Below are 8,122 nucleotides of genomic sequence, written 5' to 3'. Positions count from 1 at the left end.
CTACCAAGTATCAAGCCAAATCCAAGTTCAGAAGTCAGACAAACCCACATTTTCTCACAACCCAGGCAAATCCTCCTAATCAAAGAATGTGCAAACTGTAAATCAGTGGTGATTGTAATGGTGAATGTGTGTAGTGTTGACGAGAGACAGACAATAAGAAGCCACTTTAAATACTGAGGCCCTGTGTGCCCAGGTGCACAACATCAAATGAAGTGGCTCCGCCCCTCTTTACCTGAAGGCAACCTGAGTGGGGAGAAACACAAGGCAGCAGAAAGAGCACTGACTGGGTGTGTGGTTATGGTGCACCACAAAGAGTGCACAGTGATCTGGGTCGGAACTTTGAGTCCGAGGTGTTCTAGAAAATGGGCTCACTGTTATTGAGAAAATGCACAACACACCTTTTCGACCACAGTCTGATGGACCGGTAGAAACATTTAACTCCACCCTGCAGAAGATTCTGGCCACAACAGCCGAGCGCTGACACGGAGACCTTAGGATCCCCTACGCTGTCATGGCTTACAGAGCAACCAGGCACAGCGCTACCAGTTTCACACCCAACTTCATGATGTTCAGCCGTGAAGTTAGTGAACCGGGGGACCTGGTATCTGGCCTGCCCACCGACCCTTAAACAGCTCCTTCTTCCCCTGAGTATGTCCAGCAAACTCCGGGAGAGTCAGAGTGGAGTTGGATCATCGGATTGCCAGAGATGCACTGGGGGAGTCAGTGAAGCAGCAAAAAGGAAGCCAAAGAGAGAAATGATAACAGAACAAATATACACACAATTGAAGTGTTTTTTCCATATACCATTTAGTTATACACACTGAAGGCTATAATGCATTTCTATTGTTTCTTCTAACAATATGTTGAGTAAATGCAGAATGCCAGATGACATCTACAAGTGTTGTCATTCAGTTTGTGATCAAAGGCTGCAGCAGTTAGGTGCCCAGTGGCCTCTGCACTCTTAATTAATCCTGTGCATGTTCAGGTGTCATTGAGATTTTCTTTATTTTGTATTCTGACTGCAGGATTCTTATTAAGGGTTAAAGGTTTTCAGTTAAATAAACCTGGACCTGATCTGACTGTGGTCACTCTGCATCAGGATCTGCTGAGTTCCTTTTCTTTACCAAAGAGACTTTAGGCACTCGACACAAAATAACACAAGTAGATGAAAGTCTTTCTCACTCTACATCAGTTTATTTATTACAAGGTGACACGTGAGCTGTCTGAAGAACTTCTGCTAACCAACACAGAGGCCTCCAAGGAAACAGAGTGACAGAAAGAAGAAGATATCAGCAGAGAAGAAGAATCCTTACACTGTAACTGTTTCATATAAACACTTTCATAAACACACGTCATAGCTGATCCCAACTTACTGGTTCATATGTCAGCAAAACTTCAATGTCAAAAAAGTAGAGACAGATTTATGTCTTTTATCTCTTTTTTGTCTTATATACACAATAGTGATGTGAAGTTGGAATCCTTTAGATCAGTTTTACCATTGCACAGGATTAGCATTTCTCTCCTGCATGAACTAACATGTGTCTGGTCAGAATTTCTTTCCGGTTAAACCTTTTACCACACTCAGAGCAGCTGAAGGGTTTCTCTCCTGTATGAACTAACATGTGTGTGGTCAGACTTTGTCTAAGGGTAACGCTTTTACTGCAAACAGAGCAGCTGAAGGGTTTCTCTCCTGTATGAACTAACATGTGTTGGGTCAGATTTCCTCTTCAGGTAAAGCTTTTACTGCAAACAGAGCAGCTGAAGGCTTTCTGTCCTGTATGAACTAACATGTGTCTGGTCAGAGACTCTTTCCGGTTAAACCTTTTACTACACTCAGAGCAGCTGAAGGGTTTCTCTCCTGTATGAACTAACATGTGTGTGGTCAGATTTCCTCTTAGGGTAAAGCTTTTACTGCAAACAGAGCAGCTGAAGGGTTTCTGTCCTGTATGAACTAACATGTGTCTGGTCAGACTTTGTCTAAGGGTAACGCTTTTACTGCAAACAGAGCAGCTGAAGGGTTTCTCTCCTGTATGAACTAACATGTGTTGGGTCAGATGTTGTCTTTGGGTAAAGCTTTTACTGCAAACAGAGCAGCTGAAGGCTTTCTGTCCTGTATGAACTAACATGTGTGTGGTCAGATGTTGTCTTTGGGTAAAGCTTTTACTGCAAACAGAGCAGCTGAAGGCTTTCTGTCCTGCATGAACTAACATGTGTGTGGTCAGATGTTGTCTTTGGGTAAAGCTTTTACTGCAAACAGAGCAGCTGAAGGCTTTCTCTCCTGTATGAACTAACATGTGTGTGGTCAGACTTTGTCTAAGGGTAAAGCTTTTACTGCAAACAGAGCAGCTGAAGGCTTTCTCTCCTGTATGAACTAACATGTGTGTGGTCAGATGCCCTTTCTGGTTAAATCTTTTACCACACTCCGAGCAGCTGTGTTGTCTCTTACCAGTCTTTAGTTTGTTATTTTTCAAGTTTAATTCTGACAGATCTTCTCTTGTCTCTTTCCAATCATCACTGTCATCAGTCTCAGGTTCACCAGAGTCTTCAGTCTCGACCTCAGTCTCTGGTTGTAAACGTCTCTCTGGATCTGAGTCTCTCTCTGGTTCTGCTCCTCCACAGTCCTCTCCATCAACTCCTGTTTCCATCTGTTCAGTTTGTCTCTGATGAAGCTGTGAGGACTGAGGTTTCTCTTCATCATCTTCACTCTTCACAGAGACAGGAGTGAAGGGGAACTTGGTGGTATCAGCCTCCTCCAGTCCTTGAAGCTGTTCTTCCTCCTGACTGATCCACAGTTCCTCATGTTCTTCTTTAATGTGTTGGGGCTTAGTGTCCTCCTGGTCCAGAATGTGGCTCCACTCCTGCTGCTCAGGTGGAAGCTCTTCTTTACTCACCAACAGCTGCTGGACATCTGCAGGACACAGTAAACAAACATTAACGGTACTTAAACTGCTTTTTAAATATTAATAAGGGCTGTCAAATGATTTCATTTTTAAAGGCTGAAAATCAATAGTTCACTAGAATTGATCACATTTTAATCATGTTTGGAATTCACTCATTTTGCATTTAAAAAACGTTTTTAATGCTTTTATTTTGTAATGCCTTAAGCTTAGGTTACTTTACTTCCTTTTTGGATACAAACCTACCTTTATTTTGAAAGAAAATAAGGAACTTGTCTAAGGCTGTGAAGATTGAGGTTTCTCATCATTAAGTCCTGGAGAGCGGGCAGCCAAGGTTCGAAACCGACCTGTGGCTCATTTCCAAAACGGCAACAGAAAGGCTGGCGTTATGTAAATGAGCCATGTGCTGCTGATCACTTCCTGATTATGTCAGATACTACCTCTTCACACACCAAAGTGCTGAGCTAGCTCAATCTTTAGGAAAGAATAAGATATGTGTCCAACAGAGAGTTTTTGCAATTAAATTGCAGAAATTGCAACAATTATTTGCATTTTTTTTTAATACAAAAAATCAAGACTTTTTTCATTAAACTATGTTCTTACACACACTTTGATGTAGGGATGTAATGATTCACGAGACTGGGTTCGCGATACGATTCTTTCACGATTTATTTTACAAATTGAGACTGAAGAAACATTTTGAAATAACTGAAAAAGATTCCTTTAATTTATTCATGAAAACACCATGGGGGGTGGGGGGCACAGACCCTTAAAGGGATCATGGTGTTCATGTGTTTCTTTGAATAACAGCAGTCAAAACAATTATTTCAACTTTTAACGGTCTGTCTAGCTTAGTTTTTGTTCCTGCAACTCCCTTTTCTGAGCACCCTGAATGCATCTCTCATTGTCTGAGCACCCCTGAATGCAGCATGGTCACAGCGCATTTTCTGAGTAATGGCAGAGAGAGAGACATGCCCAGAAAAGTCTGAAGTAAGCTAAGCGGCCTACTTTATTTTCTGATGGTTCTTGAGGACTTTTTATTATTGTGCACACCCAGGCCTCCGCTGGTGAAAGTGTGCTCACCTGTGTGTGTGTGCAAGTGTCTGTGTGTGTGTACAGTGTAGTGTCTCAGCTACAGACATCACACCCCCAGTCTCTTATTCTCATCTCAGGAGACTTGAATCACGCTTCCCTGTCTGCCACTCTCCCTACTTTCACTCAGTATGTTGACTGCCATACCAGGGACAATAAAACTTTGGACTTACTGTATGCAAACACCAAGGATGCATACAGATCATCACCCCTCCCCCCCTCTGGGCCGCTCAGACCACAACCTGGTGAGACTGCAGCCCATTTACATACCTATGGTGAAAAAACAACCCCCCACAACCAGGTATGTGAAGAAGTGGTCTAAGGAGGCCACTGAGGCGCTGCAGGACTGCTTCGACACCACTGACTGGGAGGTGCTGAGAAGCCCACATGGGGAGGACATCGACGGTTTAACCCACTGCATCACAGACTACATAAACTTCTGTGTTGAGAACACTACCCACCAAAAAAATACAGTGTTTCTCAAACAACAAACCCTGGGTGACCCCTGAGCTGAAAACCCTGCTCAAAAAAAGAAGAAGGTTTTAAGAGCTGGAGATAGAGAGGAGCTGAGGAGGGTGCAGAAGGAGCTCAAAAAAATCAAGGAGGGGAAAACCAGCTACCGGGAAAAGATGGAGGAGCATTTACAACAGAAAAATGCAAGAGACGTCTGGAGGGGTCTGAATAACATCTCAGGTCACAGCAGAAGGTGTGGGAGGGGCCCTGAAGCAGGAGACAGGGAGTGGGCAAATGAACTGAATCTGTTCTTCAATAGATTTGATTCTGCTCCCAACCCCACCTCCACCCTCCAGAACGCAGACCAACCCGCTTTTTAGACACTCCATCTGACTACCCTGAGTACCCTGCCACCCCCCTCAACAACCCTCTCCTCCTCTTCTTCCTCCTCCACCGACGGCCTCTCCATAACAGCTGATCAGGTGAGAAGTGAGTTGAGGAAGATCAAGGCGAGGAAGGCCAAAAGGTCCCGACAGCATCAGCTCCAGACTCCTGAAGGACTGTGCAGACCAGCTCTGTGAGGTTCTTCTGCACTTCCAAATATTACATTTCTGTATTATTTAAAATTTAACTTAGAACAGTAGTATATATATTTTTTGTCTGTCCGTATGTTCACGTCAACTCTGTTACCTCTGTTATAAAACTGCATTAAATCTCCAAAGTGTTCCCATAAAACGCATTTGACCAGCGCACAGTGATGTCACTTCCTGTGGTGGGAAACCTCTGGAAGACAGTGAGGTATGTCCATGTTTCTTCTCTCATTATTTAGTAATATGTTGAGAAATCATCAACAGTAGATTAATTCTTCGTCAAATCTGTTGTGTTAATATTCAGTGATTATCTCAGTCAATTGAAAAAGTATATATATGATAAAAATCTATTAAATTTGGTTTTAAGAAATGCTAGCTGATATCTGGTGTGAGGTTAGCATAAGGAGTAAAAGTACAAAATGGTGGAAAATGTCAACTCTGTTACTGTCAACTCTGTTTATGTTTTAAACAATTTGATCGTAACAGAGTTGACGATACGTAACAGAGTCACATATCACATTTAAGTATTTGGCAATAATTGATATTATTGATAATTATTATTGATTCTAGGTTATTTTACTGCAACAAGTACATCTGTGTTATACAATTTCAGGATAAGGAAGTCAGTCATTTATCTTCTAGGGAGATGAATCTTTCAGCAGCTGAAAGGCAGCAGCAGTACAGGGCCCGGCGAAATGCCGGAAAATAAAACGGGAGAACTCCAAATTACAAAGAGAAATCAAAAAATGAAAGGTTTTGCTGAAAAAGAAAACAACTGCTGTCCGAAAATACCAGAAACGCATCCAGAGACTGACACCTGTGTCTGACTCCCCTCCATCAAAAACAAATAGGAAAACAGAAAGTCCCTGCAGAAATTCAAAGAACTATCCTTTATCACAACGTGCTGACAGAAAATATAAGAAAGAAGTATCAAGACACAAAAGAAGAGAGAGTGTGTCAGATGATATCACGGATAAAAACCTACAAATTACAGAAAACAACACAGATCTCACTTGGTTTTTCAAGAAAGCGGTTTGGAAAGAAAAACCAAAGGGACCTGTCTTTTCAAAGAAGAAAATATAGATCCAGACAAAGCAAGCTCCAGAAGGAGGTAAAAGAATTCTTTTTGAGAGATGATGTCAGCCGCTTGACTGCAGGAAAAAAGTCAAAAAATCACAAGAGGAAAAGCAAAAATGCAGAAAAGGTTTCTAAATGATACCATAAAGAACCTACATCACAAATTCATTCTTGAGAATCCATCAAGTCAGCTGTCATATGCACTTTTCTGTTTCATGCGTCCTTTCTGGGTTGTCCACCCATCCATGTCTGACAGAGAAACATGTCTGTGTAAAATTCACGAGAACTTATTCTTCATTGTGCAGAAGCTTCATACTCTCCAGCTTCTTGGCACAACTGACTTCGAAATCATCTCCAACTCATTAAGTTGTGATGCTGCAAGCAAAGAATGTATGTATGGAGCATGTGACAAATGCAGAAGCAATGTCTATCAGTTCAGCAGTGACTATGATGCTGAAACACCGGTGAGGTTCACTCAGTTGACAACTGAACTGGCAGAAAGGAGGAAGAAAAACAAAGACAGTGAAAAAGAATCACAACCAGTCCGAATGACTGTAAAAAAGGAAATGAGATGTTTCAAAACCAGCTGAGAGTTTTCATGAGACATCAAAACAAAATACATTCACTACCGTGAGCTCAAGAAAAACATGAAATCTCACGAGTGTTTGATCCACATTGATTTCTCCGAGAATTATGCATGTAAATTGTCAGCAGAGATTCAGGCAGTTCACTTTGCATCCTCTTAGAAGCAGGCAACTCTACACACTGGGATCCTTCATGTGGGTGAAGTGGACAAACATTTGTGCTTTACATCCATCTCAGCATCAAAAGAGAAAGGTCCACCTGCTATATGGACACACCTGTCCCCTGTTCTGGACCACATAAAAACCCATCACCCATCAGTAACTGTCGTTCATTTTTTTAGTGATGGACCGTGTACCCAATACGGCCAAAAGGGCAACTTCTACTTGTTGAGCACGGAGTTGTACAAGAAGGGCTTCAAGAAAGGAATATGGAACTTCTTTGAAGCAAGGCACGGAAAGGGAGCTCCAGATGGAGTGGGTGGGGTTTTGAAAAGAAGAGCAGACAGATTAGTTAGTGCAGGGAAAGACATTCCAAATGCCATGCAGCTGTATGAGTGTCTTCTGAGTTCCCAGACCTCTATAAAGCTGTTCTTTGTTGATGAGGAAGCTGTGGACAAAGCTGTGAAGAAGATGCCAAAAGTACTCCCAGTAGTTCCTTCGACAATGCGCCTTCATCAGCTGATCACTCTGACACCAGGAAAGGTCATCTACACAGATGTCAGCTGTGTCTGTTCAACTAGGCAGATACTTGAGTGTGCATGTCACAACACACAAAGGTTTGAATTTCATGTCCAGCCCAGCCTTTATGTCCCCACTGAAGAGCAACAAGTGCAGGCAACACATGACATCATGTGGGACGGCAGAAATGTCATTGGCCAGTGGTGTGTCATCAAATATGATGATGACATTTATCCTGGGACCATTATCGAGGTCAACGGGACCCATGCAAAGGTCAAATGCATGCACAATGTGGGGAGGAATCGCTTCTTTTGGCCAAACCGCGACCATACCTTGTGGTATCTCTTCGACGATGTCCTCAGAATCATTCCACAACCAACCGCTGTGACGGGACGTCATGTGGAGATAGACCGAGAAATATGGGCCCAAATTGCTGCCGACTAGCTCAAAATAGTGAAACATGGATGCCACGTTTCCTGAATGCATAATGGTCTTGGATGCAGGGTTCTAAATTAACTTTTTTTGATCACCAGCCAATCAGAATTGTGTTTTATTGTGATTGCCACTGGTTTTGGGCTTAGTTCTTGGCTGTCAGTATTGTACGAGACACACACCGTTATTATTCAGATTCCTGAAATATTTATATCCCAGATGTATTATTTAGGATTAAAAAATGTTTCTGTATATAAAATGTTGTTTAAATGTTCAAATTAAGCCGCAAGTTAAAGTGAATGTGTAATAGTTTTTTGGT

At 42.2% G+C, this 8,122-nt stretch overlaps 1 pseudogene; it reads right to left on the bottom strand.

Annotated features, from left to right (window-relative positions):
* Positions 1 to 1,491: 1,491 nt before the first annotated feature.
* LOC136178545 (gastrula zinc finger protein XlCGF57.1-like) lies at positions 1,492 to 2,324 on the bottom strand (annotated as a pseudogene).
* Between the last annotated feature and the right edge of the window lie 5,798 nt (positions 2,325 to 8,122).

Source organism: Labrus bergylta, chromosome 3 (genome assembly GCF_963930695.1).
Source record: "Labrus bergylta chromosome 3, fLabBer1.1, whole genome shotgun sequence".
Classification (NCBI taxonomy): Eukaryota; Metazoa; Chordata; class Actinopteri; order Labriformes; family Labridae; genus Labrus; species Labrus bergylta.
Note: the sequence above shows the minus strand (reverse complement) of the source record. Positions and strands in the feature narration are given on the sequence as shown.